Source organism: Callithrix jacchus, chromosome 10 (genome assembly GCF_049354715.1).
Source record: "Callithrix jacchus isolate 240 chromosome 10, calJac240_pri, whole genome shotgun sequence".
NCBI lineage: Eukaryota > Metazoa > Chordata > Mammalia > Primates > Cebidae > Callithrix > Callithrix jacchus.
Genome location: NC_133511.1, coordinates 4,794,146 through 4,819,483, shown reverse-complemented (window position 1 = coordinate 4,819,483; position 25,338 = coordinate 4,794,146). Strand labels below are relative to the sequence as shown.

General features: G+C 35.5%; 1 long non-coding RNA gene across 1 annotated transcript in view; it reads right to left on the bottom strand.

Moving 5' to 3' along the window:
* LOC144578026 (uncharacterized) overlaps positions 1–22,538 on the bottom strand; it is a 145,622-nt gene extending 123,084 nt beyond the window's left edge. The window contains exons 1-2 of the long non-coding RNA XR_013522987.1: positions 22,456–22,538; positions 6,127–6,268 (exon numbers count right to left, since the gene is read on the bottom strand). This is a non-coding gene — a long non-coding RNA (uncharacterized LOC144578026). The remainder of the gene's footprint in view (positions 1–6,126; positions 6,269–22,455) is intronic.
* Positions 22,539–25,338: the final 2,800 nt, after the last annotated feature.

Sequence of the window (25,338 nt, the reverse complement as noted above, 5' to 3'; positions counted from 1 at the left end):
AATGTGATGAGACTATTTCTCTAAGAACAAAACAAAGGTAAGCTAAGCAAACTTAAAAAAACAGGCTCAGATCCACAAAATCTCAATGAAATCATCCTCAGAACCCTGCTATATTTTCCATCTGTCATCTCGGACTACCCAAGTCTCCAACCAGACACCAGCCTCTGTTTCACAGCAGAGCCAAGTTCTACAGTTAGGATGTTTGCTCCAAACATAGCTGGATTAAGGAAGTGTCACAAAATAGCAGATTATTTTAGAACCTTTCCTCTTTACACATAGTAAGAGATTACCCTAGGCTGGGTGCCGTGGCTTATGCCTGTAATCCCAGAAGTTTGGGAGGCTAAGGCAGGTGGATTACTTGATGTTAGGAGTTAGAGACCAGCCTGGCCAACAAGGCAAAATTTCATCTCTACTAAAAATACAAAAAAAAAAAAAATTAGCCAGTGTGGTGGTGGAAGCCTGTAATCCCAGCTACTCAGGACGCTAAGGCACAACAATCACTTGAACCCAGGAAGCAGAGGTTGCAGTAAGCTGAAATCATGCCACTGCACTCAAGTCTGTGTGACAGGCAAGACTCTGTCTCAAAAAAAAAAAAAAATCTGCATATAGCTAACTAGTTTTCCCAGCACCATTTATTAAATAGGGAATCATTTTTCCATTGTTGGTTTTTGTCAGGTTTGTGGAAGATCAGGTGGCTGTAGCTGTGCTGTCTTATTTCCAAGATCTCTATTCTGCTCCATTGGTCTATGTGTCTGTTTTGGTATCAGTACCATGCTGTTTTGTTTACTGTCAACTTGTAGTATAGTTTGAAGTCATGTGGCATGAGACCTACAGCTTTGTTCTTTTTGTTTAGGATTGTCTTAGTTATAGGGACAGTTTTTTTTTCATATGAATTTTAAAGTAGTTTTTACTAATTCTGTGAATAATGTCAGTGGTAATTTAATGGGATAGCATAGAATCTATTAATTACTTTGGGCAGTATGGCCATTTTCTCTATATTGACTTTTTCCTATCCATGAGCATAGAATATTTTTCTATTTATTTGTGTCCTTTCTTATTTCCTTGAGCAGTGGTTTATAGTTCTCCTTGAAGAGGTCCTTCACGTCCCTTGTTAGCTGTATTATTAGGTATTTTAGTCTCTTTTGTAGCAATTGTGAATGGGAGTTCATTCATGATTTGGCTCTCTGCTTGTCTACTGTTGGCATATAGGAATGCTTGCGATTTTTTGCACATTGATTTTGTAGCCCGAGACTTTGCTCAAGTTGCTTATCACCTTGAGGATCTTTTGTGCTAAGTAGATGGGGCTTTCTATATATAGGATCATGTTGTCTGCAAACAGACACAATTTGACTTCCTCTCTTCGTATTTGAATACCCTTTATTTCTTTCTCTAGCCTGATTGCCCTGGCCAGAACTATGTTGAATAGGAATGGTGAGAGAGGGCATCCTTGTCTTGTGCTGGTTTTCAAAGGGAATGCTTCCAACCTTTGTCTATTCAGTGTGGTATTGTCTGTAGTTTGTTATAAATGGCTCTTATTATTTTGAGATATATTCCAACAATACATAGTTTTTTGAGAGTTTTTAAAATAAAAGGAACTGAATGAATTTTGTCAAAGGCCTTTTCTGCATGTATTGAGATAATCACGTGGCTTTTGTCATTAGTTCTGTTTATGTGATAAATTATGTTTACTGATGAATCGTGTTTATTGATTTTTCTATGTTAAATCAGCCTTGACTCTCAGAGATGAAGCCAACCTGAGAAAAAAAAGATTGCCCCTCTGATTCATGGAAATTCAAACAGGAAAGAAGAAAAATAGAGCTTAGTAGTCAATAATTTGAACTCCTTCTCTTGGCAGCATCCCCTGGTCCGCATTATAATTATTATTTAAAAGCAGTGATTCTGAGACATCTTTAAACTGCAAATACTCAGAAATTCTCAGATGATCTGAAACATCTACCATAAGTTCTCAAAACAAACAGAAAAATATTATTGTATTCTTTAAACAGAGTCTATATCTTTGATATAAACCACTGACTATATCCCAGGGATACTTCAAGAAAGAAAAGACCCAAGAACATTTTGGGAAGAGCTGAACAACTAGAAGTTTGAGGAAATTGATTTATTTAGTGGAAATGATTTTTGTTTACTGATAACATGACAACGCATAGAAATTCTGATATTTTTATTATCTAGGAATTGAACCCCACATACTAAATTGGAGAAACACACACATGCAATAGAAAGCCTCAGTTTTGAGAAACCTATGAGATGTAATGTCTTAGAATCCTAGTTTAACACAAATGCCAGTAAAACTTCTGTAATATTTTGAAACTTAAATTTTAAAAAAGATTAAATTCTGAAGACAAGTAAAATTTTTCTGTATCCTAATAATTAACTTGATATAAATGAAAAGATGCAATTTAAAAATGTATATACTGGTATAAATTTTTTATTATATTTTAAGTTCTGGAGCACACGTGCAGATCTTGCAGGATTGCTGCTTAGGTACACACATCCCACTGTGGTTTGCTGCCTGCCTCATCCCTGTCACCCACATCAGGCATTTCTCCCAATGTTATCCCTCCCCAACGTCCCCACTCCCCGCTATCCATCCCCTAACCCTCAACCCTCAACACACCCCAGTATGTGATGTTCCCCTCTCTGTATTCATGTGTTCTCACTGTTCAATACCCACCTGTGAGTGAGAACATGCAATGTTTGGTTTTCTGCTCTTGTGTCAGTTTGATGAGAATGATGGTTTCCAGATTCATCTATGTCCCTACAAAGGCCATGAACTCATCCTTTTTTATGGCTGTATAGTATTCCATGGTGTATATGTGCCACATCTACTTTATCCAGTGTATCATTGATGGGCATTTTCACTGGTTCCAAGTCTTTGCTATTGCAAGCAGTGTCACAATGAACATACATGTGCATGTGTCTTTATAATAGAATGATTTATAATCCTTTGGGTATACACCCAGTAATGGGATTGCTGGGTCAAATGGCATTTCTAGTTCTAGATCCTTGAGGAATCGCCACACTGTCTTCCACAATGCTTGAACTAGTTTACACTCTCACCAACAGTGTAAAAGTGTCCCTATTTCTCCACATTCTCTCCAGCATCTTTTGTCTATAGATTTTTAAATGATTGCCATTTTAACTGGTGTGAGATGGCATCTCAATGTGATTTGCATTTCTCTAATGATGAGTGATCATGAGCATTTTCTTGTATGTTTCTTGGCCTCATTAATGTCTTATTTTGAAAAGTTTCTATTCATATCTTTAACTCACTTTTGGATAAGGTTGGTTTTTTTCTTGTAAATCTGCTTTAGTTCTTTGTGGATTCTGGATATTAGCCCTTTGTCAGATGGGTAGACTGCAAAAATTTTTCTCCTATTCTGTTGGTTGCCAGCTCATTCTAATGATTATTTCTTTTGCTGTGCAGAAGCTCTTAAGTTTAATTAGATCCCATTTGTTTATTTTGGCTTTTGTTGCCATTGCTTTTGGTGTTTTAGTCATGAAGTCCTTGCCTATGCCTATGTCCTGAATGGTACTGCCTAGATTATCTTCTAGGGTTGTTATGGAGTTAGGTCTTATGTTTAAATCCTTAATCCATCTGGAGTTAATTTTTGTGTAAGGTGCAAGAAAGGGGTCCAGTTCCAGCTTTCTGCATATGGGCTAGCCAGTTTTCCCAACACCATTTATTAAACAGGGAATCCTTTCCCCATTGCTTGTTTTTGTCAGGTTTGCCAAAGATCAGATGGTTGCAGATGTGTGGCATTGCCTCCAAGGCCTCTGTTCTGTTCCATTGGTCTATATCTTTGTTTTGGTACGAGTACCATGCTGTTTTGATTACTGTAGCCTGGTCATATAGTTTGAAGTCAAGTAGTGTGATGCCTCCAGCTTTGTTCTTTTTGCTTAGGATTCTCTGGGCTATGGGTTCTTTTATGGTTCCATAGGAAGTTTAACATGGTTTTTTCCAGTTCTGTGAAGAAGGTCAATGGTAGCTGGATGGGGATAACACTGAATCTATAAATTACTTTGGGCAGTATGGCCCACTATATTGATTATTGCTAACCATGAGCATGGAATGTTTTTCCATCTGTGTCTTCTCTTATTTCTTTGAGCAGTGGTTTGTAGCCCTCCTTGAAGAGGTTCTTCACATCCTTTGTTAGTTGTATACCTAGGTGTTTTATTCTCTTTGTAGTTGTATAATGATTTAAATGAATGTTAGTTAATACAGCTTATGAACTGAAAATAAATTTAACATGTTTGAAAACTTAGCAAATATAGAAAGTAACAGAAAGAGAAGAAAAACTTATTCGTAATGTCATCATTCATAGATAACCACAGTAGCTTTGAAGGTACAGTATTCCAGTTTCTTTGTCACATATTTGTTGTCTGACTGTGTGGGTGTACAGTACCATTTACAGTTTGGAATTATTTTCCTCTTAAAGCCACATTGAAACTTTTTCATAAGGTTAAATAATTTTTTCTAAAGCAATAATTTGAATAAATTATCATTATTAATTATACAGTTATCCAATAATGCCATAGTTAATGAATTTTCAATTGTTGAAGTTTTTTTTTTTAAATGTTTTTACTGAATAAACAGTGCTAAAATAAATTCAATTCCAGATTAACATTTGTCAATGTCTGGTCATGTCTTAGAGTATAAATGATTTAAAGATATTAACCACTGAAATCACCCATTAAGATTTTTAATACGTTTTCTTTAAATGGATCTTCAAACGTTTTACCACTTTCAATTCCATCTGACAATGTAAAAGAAAAGTCTATTTTAAAACGTTTTTGCCAGTTTTGAACATAATCAAAAATTGTCATTGTCAATTTGCCAGACATAATTTTTAAGATATCGTATATGCTAATTTATATTTTCTTTTTTTTTTTTGAGACAGAGTTTTGCTCTTGTTACCCAGGCTGGAGGGCAATGGCATGATCTTGGCTCACCGCAACCTCCTCCTCCTGGGTTCAGGCAATTCTCCTGTCTCAGCCTCCCGAGTAGCTGGGATTACAGGCACACGCCACCATGCCCAGCTAATTTTTTGTATTTTTAGTAGAGACGGGGTTTTACCATGTCGACCAGGATGGTCTCGATCTCTTGACCTCGTGATCCACCTGCCTCGGCCTCCCAAAGTGCTGGGATTACTTTATATTTTCTTAGCAAAATGGCTTAAGAACATGCATATAGAAATTGGTTAGCCCCAATCTTGTGATTCAACTCTACTATTAAGCAATTTTGGCAACACAGTTGCCCTTTTTATGTCCCCATTTTCTCATCTGAAAAGCAGGTTTCACAGTAACACTTACTTCCTATATCTGCAATGATATTTAAATGGTTTAATTTAACACAGTGCTTGGCACATGGTAAATGCTTAATAAACAGTAGACAATTCTGTTGTTACTACTAGAAGTACTACTAATCTAAAGTTAATTTGAATTTCTCTTTACATTAATTGGAAATGTTTATTTTACTGGAATTCCACATTTATGTTTAAGACATTTCAAAATTATGGGAATTTTATTTCTATTGGTTTATTAAAGTTCTTTACTTTAAAACTGCATTATTTTGTAAGTGTGTGAGCAAAGGCATAATCAAGTAAAAATATCCATTCAATTTCACTAAAGAAAATAATAAAATTTCAAAGTTCAGAAAATGTCATAAGCCATATTAAAAGGATAAAGACAGTCTTAGGGTGCAGACACAATTCCAGCTTTGAACATGAAATTCAACTATGTAACCTGGGTAAATGCTTCTAGCACTCTTAAAATGTTCACATTTGAAAATGTAAGAAAGAAATGAGGCATCGTTAAGGAAAAGAAAGAACAAGGGAAGACAGATTAGTCGCTTTCCAAAAATTTCTTTCTTCATAAGTTTATGACTAAACCTTGGCATGCAGGGAAACTTGGACTAACACAGTCACCATGCCACAGCAATTTCATGTAACTTTAAAAAAAATCAAGTTCAAATATTATCATTTCTAGTTATTCCCACTTTTATTCAACTTCCTTGGCCTAGGCAGGTGGAAAATGAGGTCAGGAGATCAAGACTATCCTGGCCAACATGGCGAAACCCTGTTTCTAACAAAAATAAAAAATTACCTGGGCATGGTTGCACGTGCCTGTAATCCCAGCTATTCAGAAGGTTGAGGCAGAAGAATCGCTTGAACCAGGGAGGCAGAGGTTGCAGTGAGCTGAGATCATGCCATTGCACTCCAGCCTGGGTGACAAAGCGAGGCTACATCTAAAAAGAAGTATATAAATGTAGACTGTACAGTATTGTGCAATCATACACATTATGAAGAAATGACAAATCCCTAAACCTCTATCTTTCATCCTCAAATCATCATGAGACAGTATCAAAAGGCTTTTATTTCTGAAAATATAAATCTGAACATACTTTTAAAGGTATTTGATTGGCTCTCAAAGAATTATAGGAAAAAATCTGTATCCAGTGACATGGTATAGAAGGATTTTCAATGTACTGTACAATCAAATATTTAAAAGAGTAAAAGAATTCTACTTCTAGCCAATGTGGAGAAACAGGAACCGATTAACCATTCTTCTCAAAACATCCAAAATAAAAAACACATAAAAACATACAACTACATGTTATGATACTACATACCAGGTAATAAAAGATATTTATCTCTGAGAGGTGAGAAATAAACTAGGTGAATCTTAGGATTATTTCACTTTATTGCCTGGAGAGATATTCAAGGCTATAGTACAGCGAGGAAGAGGCTGGGTAGAATCTAGTGATTTCCTTCCAGGAGAAGGAGCTGATAATATGGATCCTTCCACAAGAGAAAGGGTTGGCTAGAATTTACAGAGGTTAGTGCCAGACAGAATAAAGCTGCAGAGTCGGGGCAAGGTGGTTGCAGCGGGAGAACCGATTAACCATTCTGGAGAAATGCAGGTTTCTTCAAGCCTTCACTCATACTGATCAGTGCATGCTCTATGAGGTTACCACCAGAAACCAGAGATTAAACAGCCAAAAGAATTAGAGGAATAATGCCTATTCCCACCAGCCAGAGTGGGAACTTATCATTCATGAAACATTTGGTGCATAGGTAGAGAACTCAGAAGTGAATTGCTTCATAAGGGAAGTTAAGTTGACTGTAAACAAAAAGCTCTCCTGGTTTTGATTAAAACAATCTTAAAAACCAGACCAAAAGGATCGAATTATTTTCACATAAATTAACTGCTCAGGAATATATGTAGAAATACAAAAATATCCAGCACCCAAAAAGTTAAAGTTAGTAGTTTCTGATGTCTAGTATAAATTACCAGATATGAAAATTAACAATAAAATACAATACATACAAGAAAAATTAATCAAACTAACCCTGAAAAAATACAGAAGCTAGAATAATAGATGAAGCTATCATAATATTTATTAAACTTTATTCCATACTTCGAAGTAGCTAAATTGAATTTATCCATCAGAGAAGTGCTAAGACTTAATTCAAACTTCTACAGTTGAAAGCAATGTCAAAAATGCAAAATATATGGGATGGGATTAATAATAGTAGTTTATACCTTATATTAGGAAAGATAAGAGACATGGTAACATGAACAATCCAAAAATTAAACAGAGAAAAATGAAATGTTGAGAAAAACAATAACAGAGCATAAATCAGCTGTGGGACAATTTAAAGAACCTGGTATGGTGTAATTTGAGTCCCTGAAGTATAAAAGAGAAAGAGAAACAGAAAATATATTTGCAAAAAATAATGACAATTTTTTCGAAATTTTTGGTTCATCAAAAATCTCAGTCAAACCCAAGCACAAGCAAATATAAGGAAACTGTAGTAAAGTATATCTTAACTAACTTACTAAAATCCAATGATAAAAAGAGCCAGAGAAAAGGCACATTATATTCAGAGGGAAAAAAGATGAAAAATTATAACAGACTTCTAATCAGAAAACTGAACACCAGAAGCCAGTTGAGGAGTATCTTCAATGTACTAAAGTAAAAATGCTATCACTCCAGAATTCTGTACCCAGAAAAATGTATTTTTAAATGCAGATGAAATAATAGCTGAACATAGAGAAGCTAAAATAGTGCCTCATCATCATCATGTCTGAACTCAAAGAAATGTGTTACAGGAGGAGTAATTGATAACAGATGACAGTATAATCTACACAATTAAATAAAGAGTCCCAGAAACATAACTACATAAAATGTCTTTCTTATTTAAAATTTTTTAAAGAGAATTAACTGTTAAAGTAAAAATAATAACATTTTATTGTTGAATTTAGAGCTCATGTAGAAATAAAACTTCTGACAACACCACCACAAAGCCCAGGAAAGAAAAGATGAAAGTATATGAGGTTTTACACTAAAACAGAAATGGTATTATTTGTAGGATGTAGACTATGATGAGGTAGACATGTATGTTACAACCATTAAAACAACTAAAATAACAAACAATTATAGCTAATAAACAATCACAGAAGAAAAAAAGAAAAATACATAAACTCGTCAACCAATCAAAAAAAGGTAGAAGGAGGAAAAAATAAGTTAAACAGATAGAAAAGGAAGACAAGAAATAGCAGCCGAGTGCAGGGTCTCACACTGCAATCTCAGCACTTTGGAAGGCTGAAGTCGGTGAATCACCTGAGGTCAGGAGATCGAGACCAACCTGGCCAACATGGAGAAACCCCATCTCTACTAAAAATATGAAAATTAGCTGGACTTAATGGCTGGTGCCTGTAATCCCATCTAATTTGGAGGCTGAGGCAGAAGAATCATTTGCACCCAGGAGGTGGAGGGTGCACTGAGCCAAGTTCACACCATGGCCTGGGTGACAGAATTAGCAAGATGGTGTATTTAAACAAAAACATTCCAATAATTATATTAAATGTAAATGATCAAAATGCTCCAATTAAAAGACAGAGACTGTGAGTGTCTAATATTCAAATGGGCAAGCATGAAAATAAAGTAATACTCTTACTCTTCCAAAAAATTCAGTCTAAAAATGAATGGATGAATGAATAAAACATTAGTTGGTGCTAACGAAGCAAGATGTGTATCTCTGGTGGGAGCTGAGGGGCTGTGGTCATGCAGCAAGTCATGTCAGAACCTGGATAGAGAGTGTTTATCACATGTCAAGCCTCATGGTGAGAGTGGGATTCAGGAGGATAGTTGAGTGAAGGATGTTGGAGCCCATAAGGCGTCTGTGCATGGGAGTGACAGTGGTGGCTAAGCACTGAGGGTCAGAGGACTAACCATTATAAAGAGGGCATGGTGGGTGGCTTAATGTTTGGTATGAAGCCCAGGCAAAATGAGAAAGGTAACCAAATGAGGGAGGCTATGGAAGCCCCCATAGCATATCTGAGCTGGAGTAGGGTTAGGAATGTGTTCATAACATTTGAAACGACCAATTCAGTAAATATCTTCAGACTAACGGAAGGCAGGTTTCTCAATGTTGGAAAAGAAAGAAACATTACAGAAAGAGAAAAACCTAGAACAAACCCTCTGGTATTGATTGGTTTGGAGATATTGTGAATGTGTGATTTTTAACCGACAAATGTTATTGGTAGACATGATACAGAGATATTGATATCCTAGCTCTGTCATACGAGAGAAATTTGAACACCATACCTTAATAACAATGACCAAATATAGTTCCCAAATTTTGTTTTCCAAATTTCATTGATAAAATGAACCAGAACTCCTTAGAGCAGGGGTCCCCAAACCCCTAGCCACAGAATAGTACTGGCATATGGCCTGTTAGGAGTCAGGCCACACAGCAGGAGGTGAGCAGCAGGCAAGCATTACCTCTGGAGTTCTGCCTCCCGTAAGATCAGCTGCAGTATTAGATTCTCACAGAAGCGGAAACCCCGTTGTGACCCATGCATGCAAGAGATTTAGACTGCATGCTCCTTATGAGACTCTAATAACTAATGCCTGATGATCTGAGGTGGAACAGTTTCATCCCAAAACCATCCCTCCACCTCCTATCCATGGAAAAATTGTCTTCCACAAAACCCATCCCTGGTGGCAAAAAACGAGGTTTGCTGCATTAGAGAAATGACTGATTCCAGTTCCAGGAGAGAGGAAGTACAAAATTAACCTTTAAATACATTTTTCATGCCAGAGAGTAAAGTGGATTGTTCAAAAACCATAGACATACTCCCAAAAGATGCATAAAATATCTTGAAAGTGCTTCTATTAACCAAATCTTGGGAAATTTGAGATATAAATAATGAGCATAAAGATTTTTAACCCAAATATTAAAGTAAGAATTCATGAGTTCATACTAATATAAATAAATAAGTAAATAAAATTAAAGTTCAAAGAGAAATTTAAAGTTTGAAGTAAACTGAAACCTAGTTTCAAAGTGCCTTCACAAAATTACAATGGGAAAAAAGAGAAACCTTATTCATAGGAGTCTGGCTAACACCTGTTAATTAAAGAATCAAAGTTACTATCACCAATGGTGGAATGAATGGAAACAACATAGTGTCTTATATATAATGTAAGAATGCACATGTAAAAACCACATTCACACTTCTGTGATATCCCTGCAAAAGATGCATAACCTATTCATGAAGAACCATCAAGCAATCAGAAACTTAGGGGCTTTCTAGAAAATAAGTGGCTTCCAATCTTCAAAAGTATCAAAATCACATGGGTTAAAAAAAGACTGAGGAAGTATTTCAAGTTTGAGCAGACTCAAGAATAATCAACTAAATGTAACATACAATTCTAGACTAGAATCTCCTCCTGGAAAGGACATTGTGGGGGGCAACTGGTGAATAGTAAAAATTCTGAGAACTAGTTCCCATAATCTATTAATGTTCATGATCTGATTTTGATGGTTATACTACGTACAAGGACACTGGGATACTGTCTTTGCCTACAGATGGATATCAGACGGTTCATTGATAACTAAACATCAGTTTGTCTGATTAATTTATTTTAAATGCTTCAGGCTGAATAAAAGGATATTTTTGTCCTATATAGGCAACATTTCTTTGAGATTTTTAAATTAAAAAATTCAATTAAAAATATGTGTCAATTATTTATGCATGTAAATACTACAACTTTCTTGAAATTAACAAAATTTAAAAGATAAAAAGTAAATCAGAAAACATGTGAGGCAAATATTAATACATATCACTAAGATTTTCATGTGGGGAAATATAAACGTAGGATTTATTTTTAATTCAGGTACAGTAGGATTTACAAAAAATTTGAGAGGCTAGGAAGTGAAAGTCAGAATTGTATTTAGGAAATATCAGTTTTAATATTAGTTGGTTACAGAATCAAAGTGGGTAATTTGTAAAAGAATATTCAGCAACATTTGGTAACACGTCTTATACGTCGTCTGTCACACCATATTCCTATTATGCTACCAAAGCAGGAGCAGCAATAATTTCTCTTTCTATTCCAATTTCCAAATCTTGTGTGGATGCTTCATATTGCTAGAATCAAATCCTAAAACGTGGTGGCAAGCATCTTGGAAAATGTAATTCCCAGGCTTCCAATTCTCAATGTATAGAAGACCCCATAGAAGAGGGAAAATAGCATTTAGTTGGCAGTAGAAAATTCAGCACATGATAATTGTATTAATATATAAGGATCTTATTCAAAGTTCATGGATTGATTAATTTAGAAAATCTCAAATGAAATGCTACTGCAGGACATAGAAAAATTACAGGAAAAAGGATATATTATTAATAACTATGACAAATATGTAAAATGCACTTATTCTTCCTTATTAAGCAAAATTAAATTTATGTCTATTTTTTCTAGGAAAGATATAGTAAGTCGGGCAATCTCATATCTAAATGATAATAATATACACCACCATTAACTTTAGGACATGGATTTGCAAAATCTATTAAGTGGCCTAAAATATGTAGTCTGCCTCTGTGATTGAATTTCACAGAATGTATTCTTAGAAATTTCAAGCAACAAATACTTATATAAGTGGGTACCTTTTTCTTATTAAAAATTAAATCAACATAAAAGCCAAACAATAGAGGAATTCTTAAAAAAAACAAAAATCTTTTTTTTTTTGTTGTCTAACTATTAAAGATTATGACCTTGAAAAATGTATACTTAAAACCAGAATTAGTAGAAAGAAGGAAATAATAAAGATTAGAGCAGAAATAAGTAAAATAGAGACTAAAATATACAAAAGATCAACAAAATGAAAATTGGGTTTTTTCAAAAGAGACAAAATTGACAAATAATTAGCTAGACTAATTTTAAAACGTAAGAAGATCCAAATAAAATCACAAATGAAAAAGACATTTCATCTAATAACACAGAGATACAAAATATCATTAGATTATATGATGAAAGTGTGTAAGCTAACAGATGTGAAACCTAAAGAAAATGGAAAAATTCCTTGACACATACAAGCTACGAAGAATGAAGCAGGAAGAAATAAAAAACCTAAACAGACCATTAACCATTAAGATTGAAACAGTAATCAAAAGTCTCCCAACAAAGAAAAGCCCAGGACTGGGTAGCTTCACCACTGAATTTTACCTAACACTAAAGAACTAATACCAGCTGGGCACAGTGGCACACGTCTGTAATCCCAATATTTTGGAAGGCTGAGCATGAGGATCACTTGAGGTCAGGATTCGAAACCAGCCTGGTCAACATGGCAAAAGAACTTCTCTACTAAAAATATAAAAATTAGCCAGGCGTGGTGGCACATGCCTGTAATTTCAGCTACTCAGGAGGCTGGGGCATGAGAATCACTTAAATCCAAGAGGCAGAGGTTGCAGTGAGCTGACGTCATGCCACAGCACTCCAATCTGGGTGACAGAATGAGACTCAGTCTCTAAAAAAGAAAAAAAACATTAAAGCCAATTCTATTTGAACTACACTATAAAACTGAAGGGGAGAGAATTTTTCCAAACTCATTCTGTGAAGCCAACATCACTCTGAGGGCATAACAAAAATGAAACGTACAAGCCAATATCCCTGATTAACATAGATGCAAAAATCCTCAAGAAAATACCAGCAAGCTGAATCCAACAGCACATCAAAATTATGCATCGTATTTAAGTGTAATTTATCCAGGGATGCAAGAGTAATCACACATTCACAAATCAAGAAATGTAATAGAGCACATCAATAGAAAAAAGGACAAAAACCATGTGATTATTTCAAGATGCAGAAAGAAGCATTTGATAAAATTCAACATCCCTGCAAGATAAAAGTTTTCAAGAATTAGATTTAGAAGAAACATGTAAACAGAATAAAGACCACATGTAACAAACCCACAGCCAACATCATACTGAATGGGGGGAAACTGAAAACTTTTCTCCAATAACTGGAAAAAGCCAAAGATGCTCACTTTCACCACTTTTATTCAACACAGTACTGGAAGTCCTGGCCAGAGCAAATAGGCAAGAGAAAGAAATAAAAGACATCTGAATTGAAAAGAAAGAAGTCCAGCGGTCCCTCTTTGCAAATGACATAATCTTGTATATCAAACAACTTAAAAACTTTACCAAAAATCTTTTAGAACTGATAAATTCAGTAAAGTTACAGGATAGAGAAATCAATGTATAAAAAGCAATAGCATTTCTATAGACAAATAACAAACTAGTTGAAAAAGAAATAAAGAAAGCGATCTCATTCACAATAGCGAAAAAATAGTGGAAATAAATTTAACCAAACAGGTGAAAGTATGCTCCCTAAAACTATAAAACTCTGGTGAAAGATAATGAAGAGAATATAATCAAATGGGAAGATACCCCATGTTTATGAATCAAACTATTTAATATTGTTAAAATGACCACACTAACCAAAGCAGTGCAAGCATTTCATACAATTCTTATCAATATATGACTTACATTCTTCGCAGATACAGAATAAACAATCCTGAAATTGACATGGAGCCACAAAAGATCCTGAATAGACAAAGCGGTCTTGAGCAAAAAGTACACAGCTGAAATCTTCAGACTGTCTAACTTCAAAATATACTGGAAAGCTAAAAAATATACTATTAATAGAAAGAAAAACAAACAATGTGGTAACTGGCATAAAAATAGACACGATCAATGGAAAAGAATCGGTATTTCAGAAATAAATCCGCATATTTATAGCTAACTGATTTTTCACACCAGTGTCAAGAACATACAATGGGGAAAAGACAGTCTCTTCAATAAATGGTGCTGGAAAAACCGGTTATCATATGCAAAAAAAAAAAAAAAGAAAGAAAAGAAAAGAAAAAGAAACTAAATCCCTATCTCTCACCATATACAAAAATGAACTCAAAATGAGTAAAAGACCTAAGGGTAAGACCAGAAACTACTGGAGGAAAACAAAGGAACATTATTCAAGACATTCATTCAGGCAAAGATTTTATGGATAAGACCACAAAATTATAGGCAACAAAAGCACTAACAGACATATGATATGACATCAAACTCAAAAGCAACTGCACAGGAGAGGAAAACGTCAAAGGAGCGAAGAGATCACTTACAGAATGGTAGATACTATGTACAAATTATTCTTCTAAAAGGAGATTAATATTCAGAATATAAAGGAACTCAAATCCACAGCAAAAATAAAATAGTTCAATTAAAAATGGGCAAATTATCTGAATAGACATTTCTCAAAAGAAGACATATAAATAGATAACACATATGAAAAAGTGCTCAACATCACCAATCAGCAGGGAAATGCAAATCAAAACCACAATGAGACGTCACTGTACCCCAGTTAAAATGGCTACTATCAAATAGACAAAAAAATAACAAATGCTGGTAAGGATGCAGAGAAAAGGAAACTCTCATACTCCGCTGGTGGGTGGAATGCAAATTAGTACAGCCATTACGGAAAACAGCATGCAGATTCCTCAAACACACCACAAACAGGGTTACCATATGATCCAGTAATCCCACAACTGGATATACAGCCAAAAAGAAAGAAAAAGCACATCATTCTGTCTAAGAAATACCTGAACTCCCATTTTGCAGCACTATTCACAATAGCCAAGATATGAAATAAATCTAAGTGTCTATCAACAGATGAGTGGACATAGAAAATGGTATATATTCACAATGGAACACTATTCAGCCATAAAGAAGAAGAAAATACTGCTATTTGTGGCAAAATGGATGAACTTGGAAGACATTATGCTAAGTGAAATAAGCCAGGTGCAAATAGATAAATGCCACATATTCTCATTCATTTGTGGAAACTAAATAATTTGATCTCATAGAAGTAGAGAGTAGGAAGAGAATAATGCTAGCTAGAGGCTGGGAGGGGTAGGGAGGAGTGGGGATAGAGACAGGTTGGTGCTTACAAAAGATGAAATTACAACTAAGTGAGAGGAATCAGTTCTGGTGTTCTATAGCACTGTACAATAAATATAGTCCACAGTAATTTATTTCATATTGTTAGGTATCTAGAAGAGGAAATTTTGAATGTTCCCAACACAAACAGATGATAAATGTTTGAAGTGCTAGATATGCTAATTATCCCAGTTTGTTTATTACACATTGTGTACAGACATAGAAATACTGCACTGTACCTCATAAACATGTACAATTATTATGTATCATTTAAAAGTATAATAAAGTACTAAATTTAGATGGCAAAAATAAATAAGAGGAAAAAATCTTAGTATGCACTTAATTTTTAAAACCATGGTAAATAAAAAACTCTCAGCATAAAATAGGTATATATACATAAAGACTGACAGATATTATTCATACTGTATTTTCTTTTTCCTTATTCTTTTAAAATATTTCCCAGATATTCCACAATTCATTTAGGACAAATAAAATTTTAAAGAAAAACATTTTCATATAAAATAAATTACTAAACTCCTTTTAGGAAAATAACACAAAAACATGCAGATGGGACAGAGAAAGAGATTTAAATATCATATTCATTGGTCTCTAGGAAATAAGTGAAGGCAAGAGTCTACATACATGAAAAGAAGTCCAATGTTAAGACTGGAGAGAACGACCATATTATAGTCCTTGCCCTGTTGTAAATCTTCTACATATCCTAATTTGAAATTATTGATAAAATGGATGTGCTGATACATCATTACATTTACTGTTGAGTGTCAACTCTGTGTTTAGGACCAATATGATTTAATTTAGAAATGCAATTTCATTTCTAACATCTTTTTAATTATCTAAGAGCACAGTTTATTTCAGTTTTAGTGATGAGGTCCAGGGCAATGAGTAGAGCCATTTGTCTGAAGCACTCACTGTTAAACAGTACATACAGAGAGACAGAGATCTTGAATAGCAAATATTGGAAAAAATCTATATTTAGTATTCAATATTTGAAGACTTTTTTCAGATTTATATCAACATTCTTACTTGAGATTTGGCAATCAAAATGGCTTATTTAAATTAATAGTTCAGGTTCAGCACGTCCCCCGGAACAAACACACACCCTTATATCAAAACAGCTTACATAAGATGACTAGTGACATCTGAATGAAAGCCATGCCTATGAATATCAAAATTAAGAGAATCATGGCTGTATGAGCTAAATGCTGCAGCTTCAGACAGTTCAACTAAGGAAATGTTGATATTATTAACCCCTCTAATGGGGAACTTCTGGTCAATGTTTCGCCTCTATTTCTTGACCTTACAGAGAACAAGGCAGCCAGGTCTGCAGGTAATGTTTTCAAAAGTCTAATTTAAACTAAGTCTATGTAATTCCTAAATGTATCCCCTCTCTTCCTCCTGGCCCCTCTCCATCTTGATCCTTTCATGTAAGGCTCAGCCTTTTTCTTTCTCCACTTTTGAACTTTACTCACTTCCAGTTTGTCTAGTATGTATTTTCTTATCTGATTTTGCTCAAATAAAATGCTTTTAGAGGTAGAAAGATGAGTGTTGCAATAACCATATGTGTCATTAGGACAGCTCTGTTATCTCAAACAAAGTATTTCAGATTTACACATTTTATTAAAATTTATTTTTATTTTTTAGCTATCAGGGCACAACTAATTTTGGTTAAAAAATCATTAAAAATTCAGAATTGCAACTTGCTCACAATAGAATTCATTACTGAGATATATTGCACCTACTAAATCTTCTGTGCATTCTGTCTAGGCCCATATTTAGAAGAATAAGTTTAAAGTCTCTTAGGATTAACTTAATGCTAAACAGGCTACTATAAGTTAGTCAGCCAAGACCTGGGATGGAGTACTTTGGAAGTACAAAGGAAGACTTCCTGGTGCCTTCCATCACTTTAGATGACACTTGGTCCAGAAAGAACTGAGTATGAAATATCTAGAAGAGCCAAAAGGAAATTTTATCAGAGAAAATAAAGTCATGTAAAGAAATTGACAGTGAAAAAAAATAAGGCAAATCTAGGGAATTTAAAAATATTTTCGTATGCCTATAATGTAAAAGGTAAGGTATGAATTGAAAAGACTAGGTATGCTGGTGAAATACGTAGGAGTAATTATTTACCCTGGGACAGTGTAAAGCATTTCGGAATATTATTAAACAAGGGAGTTAAAGGTATTCAGATTTATGATGAAGTTTCACTGGCACTAGTAAAGTCGTTGGGAGCCAACGAGCTCCGATGAAGGAGTGATGGTCATGGCATTTTATTACGGTTTATTAAGGCCATGGAGGTTTATTTCAGCAGCTACCAAGTAAAACTGGTCTTACAATAACAACAGTTCATTTCGGCAGCTGGCCTGCAGCATAACCCCTCCGAAGGCAATTGTATCCTGAGTGTTCCCCACCCCACCCCACCGCCACCACCAATTTTCTTGACTCTAATTGAGTTAGGTATGATAAGATAAATTCATATAATAAATTTTCACACAATTTAAACAAACTGGATCATTTTCTTAAAAATACATAAATGACAACAGCTCATTTGATATACAATGGAGTATCTGAGTATCCTTGTAACTATTAATGCAATCAGATTCATAGTTTAGAAAGCCTCAGAAAAAAAACCTAAGAAAAAATATTTTGACTGTACTAATGTCAATATCCCGGTTGTGATACTATATTATACTTTTGCAAAATGTGATCATTAGGAAAGCTGAGTAAAAGATACATAGGATCTCTGTGTTATCTCTGACAAATGCAAGTGAATCTACAATTATTTCAACATAAAAAGGTAAAAATTGTATAACAAATTAACAATGAGAACACGTGGACACAGGGAGGAGAACATCACACACTGGGGCCTGTCAGGGGTGGGGGGCTAGGGGAGGGAGAGCATTAGGAAAAACACCTAATATAGATGACCGGTTGATGGGTGCAGCAAACCACCATGGCACATGTATACCTATGTAGCAAACCTGCACGTTCTGCATGTGTATCCCAGAACTTAAGGTATAATAATAATTATAACAATAATAATGAATGATTGGATAAAAGATAGAGCATTGCATCCCCCCCCCACTGACCTCTTTGAGTAATACTAAAGATCTTTTTAAAAATTAGCATAAAAGTTGATGAAATCAGTATGAAAGATGAAACAGAATGCAGTGGCAAGAGAAAAAATATGTGTAAAACAAACTCAATTATTTAACAGATTGGGGAAGAAAAGGAGCTTGGGGAGAATCTATTTCAACTAAGATAGGATGACAAGTTTAAGAAACTAGAACTTGCTGAAAAATATGCAGAATATAGAACTTGAAACCAAAGGAAAAGAAGGCAGTAATATTGAGAGGCTTGAGGAGTAAGAGACAGGGAAGAAGAAAGCTCTGTCACTGAATCTGATATACTCATCATCCAAATACTACAGGCTAAGAAAAAAGGTTCATATCTCTATTTCCCTTTGCTCTGGGAAGTAGCTTCGTTATAAGGACTGTGAATGCACTAAGCACGTCAGCGTTCACCTTACGGGCATGCTACATAGACTGTTTTTTTCTAGTCTGGCATACTCTGGGGCATAAAATGATTTGGTTGCCCAAGTTTTGACATTTTAAAATATTTCAAGATTAAATGTTTAATTAAGTCGGCGAACCCTGAGGTTACTTGGCAAAGGGTAGGTTTTTTTTGTTTCACTCTGTTTTGATTTTGATTTTGGATCAAATTCATTAAAACACACACACACACACACACACACACACAATTTGAGAAAAGCATGGGTAAATCTGTTAGGAAAAAAAACCTTTTCTAAAAATACTCATTTACTGCTGTTTCTTGAGTTACTCAGAGTTACAAGGAAGTGGTACTTCTACATAGAAATATCTGGGAGTGTTTCATGGGAAAAAAGTTTATTATCCTAGAAAATGATGGAGTAAATAACAAATAATAGGCTGGGCGCAGGGCTCATGCCCATAATCCCAGGACTTTGGGAGGCCAAGGTGGGCAGATAGATCTCTTGAGGCTAGGAACTTGAGACCAGCCTGGCCAACATGGTAAAACCCTATCTCTACTGAAAATACAAAAATTATCCAGGCGTGGCGACACACACCTGTAATCCCAGATTCACAGTGAGTCTGAGACAGGAGAATCGCTTGAACCCAGGAGGCAGAGGTTGCAGTGAGCTGAGATTGTGCCACTGCACTCCAGCCTGGGTGACAGAGTGAGACTCTGCCTCTAAATAAATAAATAAAAATTTAAAACAATATATACATGGGTGGGAAAGTTAACAACTGAAACACATAACACCAAGGAATCCTGTAGCTTTTATACATATCCAACTCTATTCTAACTTAAGATGCAGACTTGGCCTGGACTGATCAAAGGTAGTCAGATTAATAGTGGGGAGTTACGTATATTTCACTGTAGTTTAATAATTTAGTGCTGCATTAAATCCTTTGGGGATTAAGGCATTATATAATTTATTCATAATCCATAAATTAATTAACTGATTCATTGATTCAGGGACATTTGCTAGTTAGTGAGCTCTCCCATTTGCAGGCATTGGTTCAGTTTTTCTGTTGGTGGTGTTTTAGCAAAACTTGGCAAAGCTTCCTGCACATAGTAATACAGCTATTCTTTGGTATCCATGGAGGATTGGCTCCAAAACCCCTGTGAGTACCAGAATCCACAGATGCTTAAGTCCCTTATATAAAATAGTACAGTATTTGCAGATAATCTATATGCACTCTTCTATATACTTTAAATCACTTCTAGAGTACTTATATTTAATTCACATGGCAATCTGGATGTTGTATAAATTGTTACACTGTATTATTTTTAAATATTTTTATTGTCATATTATTTTTTATTATGTTTTTAAAACTATTTCAATCCATCATTGGTTGAATTAGAGAACAAGTGTGCAATTAAAAAAATGTGGCATGTATTATCTGTAGCTGCTGAGTGAATTTTTGTATATATTTATCAAGATAATTGAGACAGAGATTTATGTTTTTTATCACATATTGTTTTTTTTTTAAAGGTTCTGTCCCCTTTCTTTGCCCCTTTAAGTAGCTAACCACATTCTACTTTCTTTCCTCAGATGAGATTTGTTTTTGTGCTTCTTGACTTTTGTTTCCAAGTGTATAAACCCACGGAAAATAGTAGAATTTGAAGAAATGTGCTGTATCTCTAGACTAAAAAAAGATTCTTCCAGGCTGAGTGAGGTGTGTGTGTGTGAGTGTGTGTCTGTGTGTATATACGGAGCTGTGAGGGAGGGGCGGGAAGATTCCATGTGGCAGCATCTCCTAGGATGTGGCAGAACCTCAGAAATGAACACACATTATATTGAGAAGACTGGAAGGGTCCAGCATTTCCAACCAACATGGTAATTTCCATTCAGAAGGAAGACACAGAAACAGTGTGCAACTGGTATTGCCAGCTGGATAATGGAATTCTTAAAAGAAACATAATCAGTGATCAATTAGTCATCCCTGATGTTTAGTGTAAGATTTCAAACATTTGGAGTGAGAAAAATAACAAATAGGATTGACATTAAGTTTTTCACAAGGCTGTGGAAATCAAGGGATGAGTTTATTAGTTGAGATTTATACATCATATAAAGAAGTCCCGGGTAGAAAAGGCAATAACAAAAATAATGACCATAATCTTGTATGTATAGGCAGATTGTTTGTGTTTTCCCAGTGAAGCTCATTGAAATCAGCAGAAGTCTTGTATGAGTCATTCATGGGCATGGGAAATCTCTCAGATACAGAAATATATAAACTTTGAAAGCAACTCTGAGAGATTTATTCACTAATTGCTTGAGAGAGGATATTGAAATTTCAAAAGAAATAATAAAATGTGAAAAGTTTTTGGAATTTGCCAGACCTGTATCCAAGTTGCAGTGAAAGTGACATGAAGATTACTGTTGATTCTTATTCTGTGGTGACAGACACACTGGCACCAAATTGTGATGACACCAGAGAATAAAACCAAAAGCCAAAATAATAGAGCACCTCAGATCATAAGTAAGAGAGAAATGGGAGCTAAACGAGATGGACTTGCCATTACTAGACATATAAAATGTTAATATATGATTAAATGTGAATAACACAGTAATACATCCCAGTAACACAAGAATGACCACGCATTATTTGCTAAAATAATGAATTATTAAATGGATATATCATGACAACGCTTTTAATTTTACTTTCTATACTTCATTCTAAATAATTTCCTCAAGCTTAAAATAAATACATTATTTTACCTCTAGTCAAACCTGATTTATAAATTATCTTTCTGGTCCTCTTAAATCCATAAAATGAGGAGTTCGTTATTTTAATTGATCTATTGAGCTTCTTCTAGATCCATAAAATGTCTTAGTGACAATGATAACAGAGTACCAGTTCAGCCAATAGAAGAAAGAAATTTTGGTTCGCTATTTTGTTTATTCAAAAAATCTTAGTTGTCCTAAAATTATAGTAAGTCCTAAAATTGAAAATGCACGTAAGATGAAGATATTTTCCATAAAAAGGCTGAAGACTATAGGGACGGACGTACACAAATAATCACTCAAGATGCAGTACCTCTGCATTACCCAGAAATAAAACCATTTTGACTCAATTTCGGCCGAGCAAGGTGGCTCACGCCTGTAATCCCAGCACTTTGGGAGGCCGAAGCCAGAGGATCACAAGGTCAAGAGATCGAGACCATCCTGGACAACACGGTGAAACCCCGTCTCAACTAAAAATACAAAACTTAGCCGGGCGTGTGGCCTGTAACTGTAGTCCCAGCTACTCGGGAGGCCGAGGCAGGAGAATCGCTTGAACCAGGAAGGCAAATGGTGCAGTGAGCTGAGATCACACCATTGCAGTCCAGCCTGGCAGCAGAGCCAGACTCCGGCTCAATAAATAAGTAAACCTAAACTGACTCAATTTTCTTTTTCGCTGGCTCAGAAAAGCAGATTCTCCCTGTCGTCACATATGACGAGTCAACACTTTAGCCTTATCTGCCAGAATACTTCAGGTCACGGGTATTTTTAAAGAACTGGAGAAGGAAGGCACATTACCCCGTGTTCACACTGCTGGTAAAGACAGACGCAAGGCTGGGAAGGAGAACACGTTTCATCTGACTTACGGTTCCGCATAGCGAGGGAGGCCTCAGGCTCACGGTGGGAGGCCAAAAGCACTTCTTACGTGGCGGCAGCACGAGAAAATGAAGAAGAAGCAAAGGCAGAAAGCCCTGATAAACCCATCAGATCTCGCGAGACTTGCCAACTCCCGCGAGACTTGCCAACTCCCGCGAGAATTGCTCGGGAAAGACTGGCCCTTATGACTTAATTACCTCCCCCTGGGTCCTTCCCACAGTATGTTGGAATTCTAGGAGATACAATTCAAGTTTGGATTTGGATGGAGACACGGCCAAACCATATCAGAAGATAAAGGCAGGCTGCAGAAAAGGCAACCGAATATTGTTTTACTTTCTCTTAAAGATACGGGATTTGCTATACCCATATGTGGCCAACGTAGTGAAACCCCATCTCTATTACAAATTCAAGAGTTAGCCAGGCGTGGAGGCCATGAGAAACAGCCAGAACCATTTGTTCAGTGTGTGCTAAGCACTGTGCTAGGAGCCATCTAGTGCCTCATTTAATTTTTACAGAATTAAATGTCACCAAATTTTATATTTGTGTGTGTGGAGGGTCACATCTCTATCTTAATATCATTTTTGTTTTTCAGATGGAGCCTCACTCTGTTGCCCAGACTGGAGTGCAGTGACATGATCTCGGTTCACTGCAACCTCCACCTCACAAGTTCAAGTGATTCTCCTGCCTCAGTCTCCTGAGTGGCTGGGACTACAGGTGCCTGCCACCACGACCAGCTAATTTTTACATTTTTAATAGACATGGGGTTTCACTATGTTGGACAGGCTGCTCTCAAATTCCTGATCCTCCTGCCTCAGCCTCCCAAAATGCTGGGATTACAGGTATGAGCCACTGCGCCCAGCCAGACATCCTTCTTCTTAATTTAAATCATTATTTCACAGATCACAATCTGTCCTATTCCTTCAGCCATCAATCTTTCCCTAGTTACGACTGAAGGATATTAGCAAATTTATTTTGGAGACAGAAATTTTCTCTGTTTGTAATCATTCTTAAATAATGAAATAGTGTCCTAAGAGAACAGCAGAAGTTCCACTGATTTAGAACATTTTAAATTAGACATAATGACATTGCTAGACATGATCCTGTTAGGATTGTAATAAGGCTGTGTCCCCACCCTTTATATGACTCTGAAATCATTCATTTGGAACGATTCCTGTTTGCATTGAAGACCTCATAGGTTTTTTTTTTTTGTTCAAGTGGAAGGATTCATCTAAAACATATATTCCAGTTCATCTCATTAATAATATGTATTGTAAGGAACAATCTTGTGCCGGCAAGTGTATAGAACTGTTGGCCCAGTAGGTCATTTCAATCTCTTACTCCTACAGTTCTATGAACCTGCTCTGACAATGTGAGCTCTGGAACACCCAATATTCCTAAAAGCTAAATGGCTGTGAATCAGGAATTTTGATGTCTGGCTGGCAGTATTAGCACAAAACTGTCAGAACGAGGAGGGGATCATTTCAACTCCTTAGCAAGATTGAGATAAATCCGGCAGAGCTACTGGACGCAGCATTTGCTAATTAAACTATGGGCTTTTAAATGAAAGGATGAAAAGTGCCAAACAGAGAGAGAAAAATGGGGAAAAAAGATGTCTCTCTATGGAGTTTGGCGGCAGTGTTATTTATGATACGTAAAATTAGAAATATTGTATACCTCTAACAACACAGAAATGATTTTTTCAGACTAAGCTATAGCATGGGATAATCATGCAGCAATTGAAAAAGTTAGCATATTATGCTTGATGTAGAATAGAATCAAAGACTTAGTTTTAAATCAAAAAGGAGGAAAACTGCAGAACAGAATACATAATGTAATGCCGTTTTTTTAAGTTACTAAATTGTTAATTTGTGGGCTTAAATATATTTGTATTTAAACAATACAAGACTCAAAATTCTTAATATTGGTTACTCAGAGGAGAAGAATGGGGTACGAGTAAAAATGAACAGCATTTAGCCACTGGGAACTGCTCATAAATATTATAACAAGACTAGATTTTTATATTACTTTTTAGATAAATATGCATACAAATAAAAGTAAAACACTGCTTGATTTTTCAAAATAAATTTGAAAAGTAGAATAATATAAGGGAAGATGTGTTAATCTGGGGAATTGAAACCAACTAGGCACAGGTCTGGGTTTTACTGAGTCTGCATTTTTTTCATCTGTTAGTTCAGAATAGTTAATAACTAAATCGCAAGTTTAATGTGATCCCCTATATACAGTCGCAAGCACAGAGCCTGCTACAGAGATAAAATGTTCTTAATGGCTACAAAATAATTGTCCTTTCTCTCTTCCTCTTTCACACTCTTAAAACTTAAAAAAGAGACTAGTCTCTTACAGACTTCTGCTCTAGTACTAAGAATGGAAAACTGGTCAAAAGTTTAGTGAAATTTACAGAATTCATAAGAAAACAGCAACAAAACCTTGACATAGTGCCTCAGAATTTGAAAGTATAGCAAACCATATGCTTCCAGACAAATCATTGGGAACAGAGTTCTAACAAGGAAGAAAAAAATGTTGAACAGATGAACTTTGAAATCCAGACAGAGACCAGATCTACATTTAGATACATGTGGCTATTTTAAAAACATACATATGTCAAGAGAGACCGTAGTTGGAAAGAGGAGGTAACTGAATTACTGGTGTCTGTTTTGGCTTTTCCTTTGCCCTGTAAGGAATCTTGGCTGGAAGTTATATGGGAAAATCTAATGAATAAATTGGATATATTCCGTAGTCATTTATCTTCAGCCTCTGGCCCATCAAACGGGTGCTGTGATGCTGAGACTGCTCCCTGCTCAGGCTGTAATTCATCAGTCTCACTATAAAGAGTGTACTTGCCAAGGATGAGAAGC